The sequence below is a fragment of the Somniosus microcephalus genome, chromosome 5 (genome assembly GCF_052327205.1).
Source record: "Somniosus microcephalus isolate GS21.2 chromosome 5, FLI_Smic_1.0, whole genome shotgun sequence".
Lineage (NCBI taxonomy): Eukaryota > Metazoa > Chordata > Chondrichthyes > Squaliformes > Somniosidae > Somniosus > Somniosus microcephalus.
The window spans coordinates 54,940,381-54,951,489 of NC_140991.1; positions in this window are offsets into that span (position 1 = coordinate 54,940,381).

The following is an 11,109-nucleotide window of genomic DNA, read 5'->3' on the forward strand; positions in this document are numbered from 1 at the left end:
AAGAAATTATTATTAGTAAAAAAACAGTACTAGCAAAATTAATGGGACTAAAAGTCAATAAATCCCAAGGACCAGATGACCCCCATCCTAGGGTTTTGAAAGAGGTGGCCATTGGGATAGTGGACGCATTGGTTGTCATCTTCCAAAATTCTATAGATTCTGGAACGGTTCCTGCAGATTGGAGGATAGCAAATGTAACCCCGCTATTTAAGAAAGGAGGGAGAGAGAAAACGGGGAACTACAGACCTGTTAGCCTCACATCAGTAGTTGGGAAAATGCTGGAATCTATTATAAAGGATGCAATAACTGGGCACTTAGAAACTAATAGTAAGATTGGGCAGAGTCAACATGGATTTATGAAAGGGAAATCCTGTTTGACAAACCTATTGGAGTTCTTTGAGGATGTAACTGGTGGAGTAGACAAAGGGGAACCGGTAGATGTAGTGTGACGTAATAAAACTCACTACGCACTTGGTTTGAGCGTAAAGCAAGGCTTTAATCAACTTGTTTCAGAACATGGAGATCTAGTTGTACTTCACTAGTTCCTTGTCTTACAAAATGTCCCTGGAAAGCTGGGCCCACGCCTGAGTATTTATATTCCTTGGACGGCGCCACCAGCTGGCCGTCCAGCGTTATTTCACGAGTAGTTTCTTGACGAATGATGAGATTTATAACATTCTTCCTGCTTAAAAGATTTGGAAGTCCGACAACTTCCTCTTAGCAGATTAGGCGGACCACGAATAGCCGCAGTCTTTTAGATTTTTGTTTATGACTAGAAGGCACGTCTCCCCGGACCGTGTCTTGGTCCCTGGGCCGCTTGATCCGTACCGGTGGATCGACAGGGCCCGTGTTGCTCTGATCGACCCGAGGGAGGCTGGGGAGATCGTGACTCCGGGTGCGGGTCCTCACAGGCGCAGAACTGGCCTCATCCTGTTGGCTAGCCGGGGATTGACCGGCGTCCTGGCCTCAGGTGGCCATCCCATGGGAAGCGCTCGGCTCCCCGAGTGGATCCGGTGGGGCAGCTGGCAGATCTCTCGATGCCCCAGGTAGGGCGTCATCTTCGGGGGAGAGCAGAGTGTCGGCATCATTCCAGTGGGCCCCTCTATCGGTTGGGTCCGTGGAACCGGCCGGACAGGGAGCCAGGTCCCAGAGCGAAACGGTGGACTCCAGGCCATCAGGGTACCGCACGTGCATGTGTGTGGGGTTGACATCCATGAGTTCTACCTCGTTGACGAGAGGATCATTTTTAGATGATCGGACGAATCTTCAGAGCAGTACGGGGCTGGGAGCTGCCAACCATGACGGCAGAGACGTCCCATGGGTGGAGCGACGCTGGAAGCTGAAGAATCGCTCGTGAGGTGTGACATTGGTAGACGTAGAAAGGAGAAACCTGATGGAATGCAACAGGTCAGGGAGCATAGTTTCCCACTGCTGGTCTGGTAGGTTGTGTGACCTCAGCGCAAGACGAACAGCGTTCCAAATGATAGCATTGTATCTCTCAACCTGTCTGTTACCGATGGGATGGTATGGTGTCATTTTACTTGTGGCGATTCCCCGTTGGGAGAGATAACTTTTGAGTTTGCTTGACATGAAGGAGGGACCCCGATCAGAGTGGATGAAATTGGCCATACCGCAAAGGGAAAAGACTTGATCAAGGCATTTGATCACTGTGGAAGTAAGCATATTGGGACAGGGGAAAGCAAAGGGAAAGTGTGAATATTCGTCCGCCATAGTCAGTAAGTAGGTGTTTCGCGTTGAGGAAGGCAATGGCCCTTTAAAGTCAATGCTGAGTCGCTGCATAGGCTGCATAGCGTGTATGAGCGAGCCATCCGATGGACGGAAGAATTGCGGTTTTAATTCTGCACAAATTCTACAGGAGGAGCAAGTTCTTTTCACATCTTCCGTAGAAAATGGGAGATTTTTAGATCGCACAAAGTGCAACATACGGGTAACGCCAGGATAGCAAAAGTCAGTATGAAGATCCGCAAGAGTCGAAGTTGACATAGAAGAGCAGAATGCCCGCGTGAGGGTATCCGGGGCCACATTCTCTTTGCCGGGTCGATAATGTATGGTATATCCAAAGGCGGCCAATTCCATCCTCCAGAGTTGTATTTTGTTATTCTTGATCTTAGTGAGTTTCCTGTTATCCAGCATAAAGGCCACAGAACGCTGATCGGTTATAAGTGTGAAATGGCGACAAGCGAGAAAATGACTCCATTTACGTACAGCTTCGATGATGGCTGTCGTCTCCTTCTCGACAGGAGGATAATGGAGCTCGTTACCCTGCAAAGTTCTGGACAGAAATGCAACGGGTCGACCACCTTGATTTAAGGTAGCCGAGATCGCCACATCTGATGCATCGCACTCGACCACGAAAGGAAGATTTTTATCAATGGAACGAAGCGTGGCTTTTTCCAGTTGTCGCTTGAGGAGGTTGAAAGCTGAAATAGCCGTTGCCTCGAATGGAAATGACTTTGTGTGAAGCAGGGGCTGGATCTTGTCGGAGAAGTGGGGTTTCCATTTCGCATAATAGGCGAACATGCCGAGTGCCCGACGAAGAGAGCCGAGATTCGTAGAGGGATGGAGCTCCTGAAGCGGATGAAGTCGCTCCGGATCCGGTTTGATGACACTGTTGCCCACCCAGTAGCCAAGGATGTTGACTGATGGTACTGATTTCACAGATTTGGACTCATTTAAGGTTTAGTTGCGACGACAGAGAACGTCAGAAAATTTCTGGAGGTTGGCATCGTGCTCCTTCTGGTCATGATCAGCAATGATGATATTATCCAGATATGGAAAAGTGTCCATTAAGTTCTCCTGTTTGACTAGGCTATCAATTGCCCGTTGAAAGACAGCCACCCCATTGGTGACCCCAAATGGAAGGCGACAAAACTGGTAAAGCCGACCATTGGCCTCAAAGGCCGTATACTTTTTGTCAGAGTCCTTTAACAGCACTTGATGATATGCGCTCTTTAAATCAAAAGTTGAAAATACCTTGTAGTTGGCAAGGTTATTGACCATGTCATCGATGCGTGGTAGTGGGTAGGCATCCAGGTCGGTATACTGGTTAATAGTTTGTGAGTAATCGATGCAAAGACGTTTCTTGTGTTGCTTCAGAGGATTTTTAACAACAACGAGTTGAGCCCGCCAGGAAGATGAACATGGCTCAATGATACCGTCAGCTTGAAGGCGAGAGATTTCTGTCTCGATAAAGGATCGACCATCTTGGCTGAAACGTCGTGATTTAGTGACTATGGGCTTACATCGGGGGGGAAAGATTGGCAAACAAGGAGGGCTCGTCGAGCGAAGCCGCCAAAAGCGCACAAAACGGTACTTTGAAATAGTAAGCTCCGGCTTTGACCCAACAAACTCGAAAGTGAGTCTTTTGTGTTGTTTCTGGAAATCCTGTCCCAGGAGCACATCACTGCATAGGTTCTTGAGCACCCCGAGCCGGGTGGAGAAATAAGTGCGGTCATTGAGAATAAGGTCGACAAGACAAAAGCCGGAAGAATTGGTGGTCAGTGTCGTCAGAGCCATTGCAATTTCCCTGTCCGAGGGGTAAATATGCAGTTTTAACTTACTAACAGTCCGCTCACTAATTAAGCTGGCAGAGCTGCATGAGTCGATTAGTGCACTCAAAATGTGTCCATTTACCGAAACCTTTGTGGCTGCATGGGACAGACTTTGGGGAAAAACAGCTGTGATGGGAGGAGGGGCAGTTTTACCCTTGACAGCTGTAACCTTAGTAGTGGTTCTTGGGGGAGGAGCAGTTTTATAGATTGCAGCTGTAACCTTAGTAGTGGCTCTTGTGTGAGGAGCAGTTTTATAGATAGTAGCTGCAAAACTAACAGCGGCTCTTGACTGGCATACCTTAGAAAAGTGACCTTTCTTGCTGCAATGATTGCAGGTCGCGTTACGAGCAGGACAAAATTTCCTATAATGGAACTCACCTCCACAGAAGAAACACTTCCTTCCAGATTGCCAACATGCAGCTAGGGCGGGGTCGTCATCAGTGTAGCTTTCTAGGGTAGGGTTGTCATCAGCCGGGTTGGAATCGTCATCCGTAAGGGCTTCCGCCTGAGGCCTATCGAAAGAGTGACTAAAAGTGATAGCAGCAGCCCATGCACGTGGTGAAAGATAGGTGTCTGCATTCCTCTTTGCTAAGTCCAGAGAACATGCCTGGTCATAGGCAGCCTGTAACTTGAGGGTTTTATTCTCCAACAGATGCTGACGTATGAAGGGAGACGCAATCCCATTAATAAAGGAATCACGAATTAACTCCTCCTGGTACTGCTCAGCTGCAACAGCTTTAAGATTACAAACCTTGCTGAGCCTGCGAAGTTTCTGGAGGAATTCGTCAAGTGATTCCCCGGGTTGTTGTCGAGTTGTGGCCAGTAGATGCTGAGCAAAAATTTCATTTGGGACTTGACATATAGCTGCTGTAGTATTTGGATAGCGGCGTCATAGTCTACACAGTCTTCAATATAATCAAACACTGAGGGGGCTACATAATTAGCAAGCATTCGTAACTTGTTAGGAACATTCTCACCACACTCCTCAAGGAAGTTGCTAAAGGTACGATACCAGTGTTTCCATACCTTAGCGGCTGTAAGTGAATTTAGGTCCAGGTCGAGACGGGCGGGTCTGAGTAGTTTCTCCATGATGGATCGATTACTTGTCTGAGTTCCCTTCTACAGTTTGAGTCGTAGCTGGCTGTTCCTGAATCACCCAAAGCGTGGAGTCGATATCAAGTTGATTAAATTGACGTAATAAAACTCACTACGCACTTGGTTTGAGCATAAAGCAAGGCTTTAATCAACTTGTTTCAGAACATGGAGGTCTAGTTGTACTTCACTAGTTCCTTGTCTTACAAAATGTTCCCAGCAAGCTGGGCCCACGCCCGAGTATTTATACTCCTTGGACGGCGCCACCAGCTGGCCGTCCAGCATTATTTCATGAGTAGTTTCTTGATGAATGATGAGATTTATAACATGCTGTATCTGGATTTTCAGAAGGCCTTCGATAAAGTCCCACATAAGAGTTTGGTGAACAAAATTACGGCATATGGAATTGGGGGTAATATACTAGCATGGATTGAGAATTGGTTAATAGACAGAAAACAAAGAGTTGGGATAAACGGGTCTTTTTCAGGATTGGCAGGCTGTGACTAGTGGGGTACCGCAAGGATCGTTGCTTGGGCCCTAGCTATTCAGAATCTATATCAATGATTTGGATGAGGGGACTAAATGTAACATTTCCAAATTTGCTGATGATACAAAGCTAGATGGCAGTGTTAGTTGTGAAGAGGATGTGAAGAGGCTTCAAGGGGATCTCGACGAGCTCTGTGAGTAGGCGAGAACATGGCAGATGGAATATAATGTGGATAAATGTGAAGTTATCCACTTTGGTAGAAAAAACAGAAAGGCAGTTAACAAACAACGAATCACAATACTTTTACTAATCAAGGAATAATCACCACAGTAGTCAAGGCTCCAGCACCGGAAAACGTGTCACAACTGAGGTCGTTCCTCGGGCTGGTAAACTACTACCATAAGTTCTTGCCAAATTTGTCTACAATACTACACCCACTGAACACCCTACTGCAAACTGGAGTGCCATGGAAGTGGAGTGACGAATGTAAACGAGCTTTCCAGAAGAGCAAAACACTAATCACATCAAAAGAGGTATTGGCCCGTTTCAACCCAGCACTACCAATTCGGTTGGCGTGTGATGCGTCACCCTACAGCATTGGAGCGGTGCTGTCGCACAAATTCTCAGACGGCTCAGAGAGGCCAACAGCCTTTGCGTCACGATCACTAACCTCAGCTGAGCGTAACTACGCCCAGATTGACAGGGAGGCCCTCAGCCTAGTGTGGGGAGTGAAAAAGTTCAATCACTATCTGCACGGGCAGAAATTCACCTTGCTGACTGACCACCAGCCTCTTGTCTCCATTTTTAATCCGAAGAAGGGCGTTCCGGCGATGACTGCGCAACGACTACAAAGATGGTCACTCTTTCTAGGGGCGCACCACTATGAGATTGAATATAAGGGCACGAAACAGCATGGAAATGCTGATGGGCTATCACGCCTGCCACTGCCTACCGCGGAGGAAGCACCAGCAGTGGATCCTGTTGAAATATTTCATTCAACTATCACTGAATACCTACCGGTAACTAACGCTCGTATAGAAAAGGAGACCCGAAATGACCCGACACTGTCTCGGGTATATGATTTGACGGTGAAGGGATGGCCAGCACATGGCGACTCACTGTTGCCAGCATTCTCGACAAGAAGAGAGCAGCTGTCAGTGTGCCGGGGGACCTTGATGTGTGGATCCCGAGTGGTAATTCCACCCAAGTTAAGGGATAGAGTGCTCAATGAGCTTCATGCGGGTCATCTGGGAGGGGTAAAAATGAAAAGCCTTGCCAGGGCTTATGTGTGGTGGCCGGGAATCGATAAACAAATCGAGGACCTGACCAAGAGCTGCTCAGGATGCCAGAAAGTCCAAAATGCACCACCACAGGCCCCTCTACACCCATGGGAGTGGCCCTCATCTCCATGGCAATGGGTGCATATTGATTTTGCTGGTCCATTCATGGACTCAATGTTTTTAACAGCCGTGGATGCGCACTCGAAATGGCCTGAGGTCATCAAAATGTCCTCCACCACCACGGAGAAAACTATTGCAGTCCTACGGACCATTTTTGCCAGAACGGCTTGCCGGAACAGATTTGTTCCGATAACGGACCACAGTTTGTGTCCGAAGAGTTCCGGAGGTTCATGAAGAAGAATGGGGTAAGGCATTACACATCCGCCCCGTATCATCCAGCCACAAATGGATTGGCTGAGAGGTTCGTACAAACCTTTAAGAAGGCAATAAAGGCTATGTACAATGACAACATTCCGCTGCAGCACAAGGTGGACAATTTCCTGTTCGCCTACCGGAATGTGACACATGCAGTCACCAACCAGGCCCCGGCCATGATGTTCTTTAACCGAAGGTTAAGATCTCGCCTGGATTTGTTCAGACCAAACGTACGAAGAGATGTTGAGAGTAAGCAATTCCAGCACATCCATGAGAAGCCAACAAGGAGCTTCAATGTAGGGCAACCAGTCTTGGCCCGCGACTACCGAACAGAAAAATGGCAGCCAGGAACGATATGCACACGGCAGGGCCCACTAATGTACACAGTGGACGTTGGGGAGAATATCGTGAGACGCCATGCTGACCAGATCCTAGAGTCACAGGAACAAGTCAACCCCATGCCTCGCCCATACGTACCTGGTGAGGAACCCGACGTACAGGTTGCATCTACCCCAGAAACAGTAGCATCGGAAGCTGATGACCCAACCGATGACAGGGTGCCAGAATCGCCTCCGCACCAAGAGCGAGACACTCGGGAAAGGCGCTATCCAGAAAGCATCAGGAAGCCTCCCCAAAGACTGAATATATAAATGGACTATTTTCAGCTAACGTTGTATGTTAAAAGTGTTAATTGTAATTAGTTTGATATTTAATTGTTAAATGAGTGTTATGGTACTGTTAATCTAAAAGGGGAGGAATTGTAATGTATATACCTTTAAGGGGGGAACTACTTTTTACAGCTCATGTATACTGTAGTACCGGCAGTGACCACACCTGTATATAGCGCTGAGTAGTAATCTGTACAGTTCAGTTCCAGAGTGAGCCACGTTGAGTAAACACCTGTTGTACCGTTCTCCTGCAGTCTTGTGTCTTACTACTGACGGACACAACAGTATCTCTTTTGGTGTTGCTGTCTCTGTACACGTTTTGCATGCACTTGCTTGCAGCTGACGACCTCTGGCTGCAGCTGCTGGTTGGTGCTTGGAAGGATTGAGCGAAGTCTGCAGCTCATCAACAGTTGTGCTGGTGACTTGAAGTTGTCAACTGGAGTGTTGCGGTACTCAAGGAGACTGATGTAGGGGTCTCTTTTGTCCGCTTTGGCTTTGTCTATGAGTGTTTTTGCAATCTGGACAGTTTTTCAGCAAGGCCATTACTTTGAGGGTAATGTGGGCTTGATGTGACATGTGTGAAATCCCATGCCTTAGCAAACGACTCGAATTCTTTTGATTTGTATTGGGGGCCATTGTCTGAGACTAAAGTCTCTACCATGCCATGCCTGGCAAAGGCTGCCTTTAGCTTGTGGATCACAGCTGCAGATGTGGTGCTGTGAAGCTTGTCCAATTCAAAAAATCTGCTGTAGTAATCAACAGTCACTATGTAGTCCTCGTTGTTCCATGTGAACAGATCCGTTGCCACGACCTGCCAGGGCCTGTCTGGGATACGGTGAGGTATCATGGGCTCTTTGACATTTGATGGGCGGCGTGCTAGACAAATGGAACATTTTCCGACAATGTCCTCAATGTGTTTGCACATTCCGGGCCAAAACATAATGTCACGTGCTCTTTGTTTGCATTTTTCCATGCTCATATGTCCAGCATTAATTTTTGTCAACATCTCTTCTCTGAGACTGGTAGGAATGATGATTTTCTCCCCTTTGAAGACGATTCCGTTGATTTGTGACAGTTCGTCTCTGTGGTTCCAGAATTCAGATATGCTCTGAGGGCATTTCCTCCTTTCCTCAGGCCATCCTTCATGTATGACTTTGCTCAGCAGTGTGAGTTGTGCATCTTTCTCTGTTGCTGCTCGGATCTCCTTCAGTTTTGAGTCACTCACAGGTAAGCTGTTGTACACCATGTGCACCTGCACATCCATGCCTTCGCTGAGGCTGCTGTCCTGGTAGCTAAGAGACTTTCTGGAGAGCGTGTCTGCGACAGACACCATGTCTTGTTTTGCACACTTTGTACAAAAATAATAAATTGCAGGACAATGGAGTATTCCAGTTTAATCTCTTTTATGAAGCATCAGGTCTGTGATCTCAATCATACAGCACAGTGGGGACAAGATGGAGTTAGGACCCTTTACAGATGCCTGCAGGCCAATGACAACTCAGCATGTGATCACATGTGAATATAATAGGTATTCCTTACAGATGCCTGCGGGCCAATGATAATTCAGTATGCAAATGTTACAACCTGTCCTAATATCTCCTTATGTGGCTCATGCCAAATTTTGTTTGATAACACTCATGTGAAGCGCCTTGGGGCATTTTACGATGTTAAAGATTCTATATAAATGCAAGTTGTTGTTTTTGGAGTCAGTGTGAGTAATCTGGAGCTAGATTCGGTGTGAGTAAGTATTTGAGAGCTGGAGTTGATGTGAATGAGTGATCTGGAATCAGTATGAGTGAGTGATACGAAGTCAGTATGATTGTGAGTGATTTAGAGTTGCAGTTACTCTAAGTGATCTGAAGGTGGTATGAGTGAGTGTGTGATCAGGAGCTGAATAAGTCACTAGACCTTGATGTCATGCACTGTAGTCTATTGAAGAAAGTCAGAGGAGATTGCAGAGGACAGTCAGCATGAATTTATTAAAAACATGTCATGTTTGACAAATTTAGAAGAGTTTTTTGAAGACATAACTAATTGGTTAAATCTCTGGGACTCTGCCTCTCTCTGGTGTCTCACCAGAGGCTTGTTACAAAAATTCAGGCATTCAGTATGAGAAAATGTAACAGCATGTTTGACCACCAGGAAACAAAGGATTAGAGTAAATGAGTGTTGCTTGGATTGGAGAAGTGATGTACCCCTGTTCTTCAGACAATGGGCCTAGTTTAGTCCATGGTAAATACAGAGGATGTGGAGTTACGCATAGGGATTATCATATTGAAATTTGCTGATGGCACAAAATAGGGGGTTCAGCAAACAGCAAGAATTATTAAAGACTTCAGGAGGACACAGTGAGGGTGAGGCTGATCTGGAATCAATGTGAGTGTTGTAGAGTCAGTGTGAGTGAGTGAGTTGCTGATCTGGAGTCAATATGAGTGATGTAGAGTGAGTGAGTGAGTGGCTGATCTGGAGTCAGTGTCAGTGATGTAGAGACGGTGTGAGTGATCTAGAGTTAGTGTGAGTGAGTGAGAGGCTGATCTGGAGTCAGTGCGAGTGAGTGAGTGGCTGACCTGGAGTCAATATGAGTGATGTAGAGTGAGTGAGTGGCTGATCTGGAGGCAATATGAGTGATGCAGAGTCAGTGAGTGAGTGAGAGGCTGATCTGGAGTCAGTGTGAGTGAGTGAGAGGCTGATCTGGAGTCAGTGTGAGTGAGTGAGTGGCTGACCTGGAGTCAATATGAGTGATGTAGAGTCAGTGAGTGAGTGAGAGGCTGATCTGGAGTCAGTGCGAGTGAGTGAGAGGCAGATCTGGAGTCAGTGCGAGTGAGTGAGAGGCTGATCTAGAGTCAGTGTGAGTGAAATAGAGTTAGTGTGAGTGATCTGGAGTCAGTGTGAGTGAGTGAGAGGCTGATCTGGAGTCAGTGTGAGTGAAATGGAGTTAGTGTGAGTGATCTGGAGTCAGTGTGAGTGAGTGAGAGGCTGATCTGGAGTAAGTGTCAGTGATCTGGAGTCAGTCAGTGAGTGAGAGGCTGATCTGGAGTCAGTGTGGATGATCTGGAGTCAGTGTGAGTGAGTGAGAGGCTGATAAGAACATAACTTAAGAACATAAGACGTGGGAACAGGAGTAGGTCATTTTCCCCTTGAGCCTGCTCCACCATTCAATAAGATCACGACTGATCTGATCTGGGCCTCAACTCCACTTCCCTGCCCGCTCCCCATAACCCATGACTCCCTTATCATTCAAAAATCTGTCTTTCTCCACCTTAAATATATTCAATGACCCAGCTCGGCAGCTCTCTGGGGAAGAGAATTCCAAAGATTCACGACCCTCTGAGAGAAGAAATTCCTCCTCATTTCCGATTTAAAAGGGTGCCCCTTTATTCTGAAATTATGCCCCCTAGTTCTAGATTCCCCCACGAGGGGAAACATTCTCTCTGCATCTACCCTGTCAAGCCCCTTCAGAATCTTATATGTTTCAATAAGATCCCATCATTCTTCTAAACTCCAATGAGTATAGGCCCAACCTGCTCAACCTTTCTTCATACGACAACCCCTTCATCTCCCGAATCAACCTCGTGAACCTTCTCTGAACTGCCTCCAATGCAAGTATATCCTTCCTTAAATAAGGAGACCAAAAC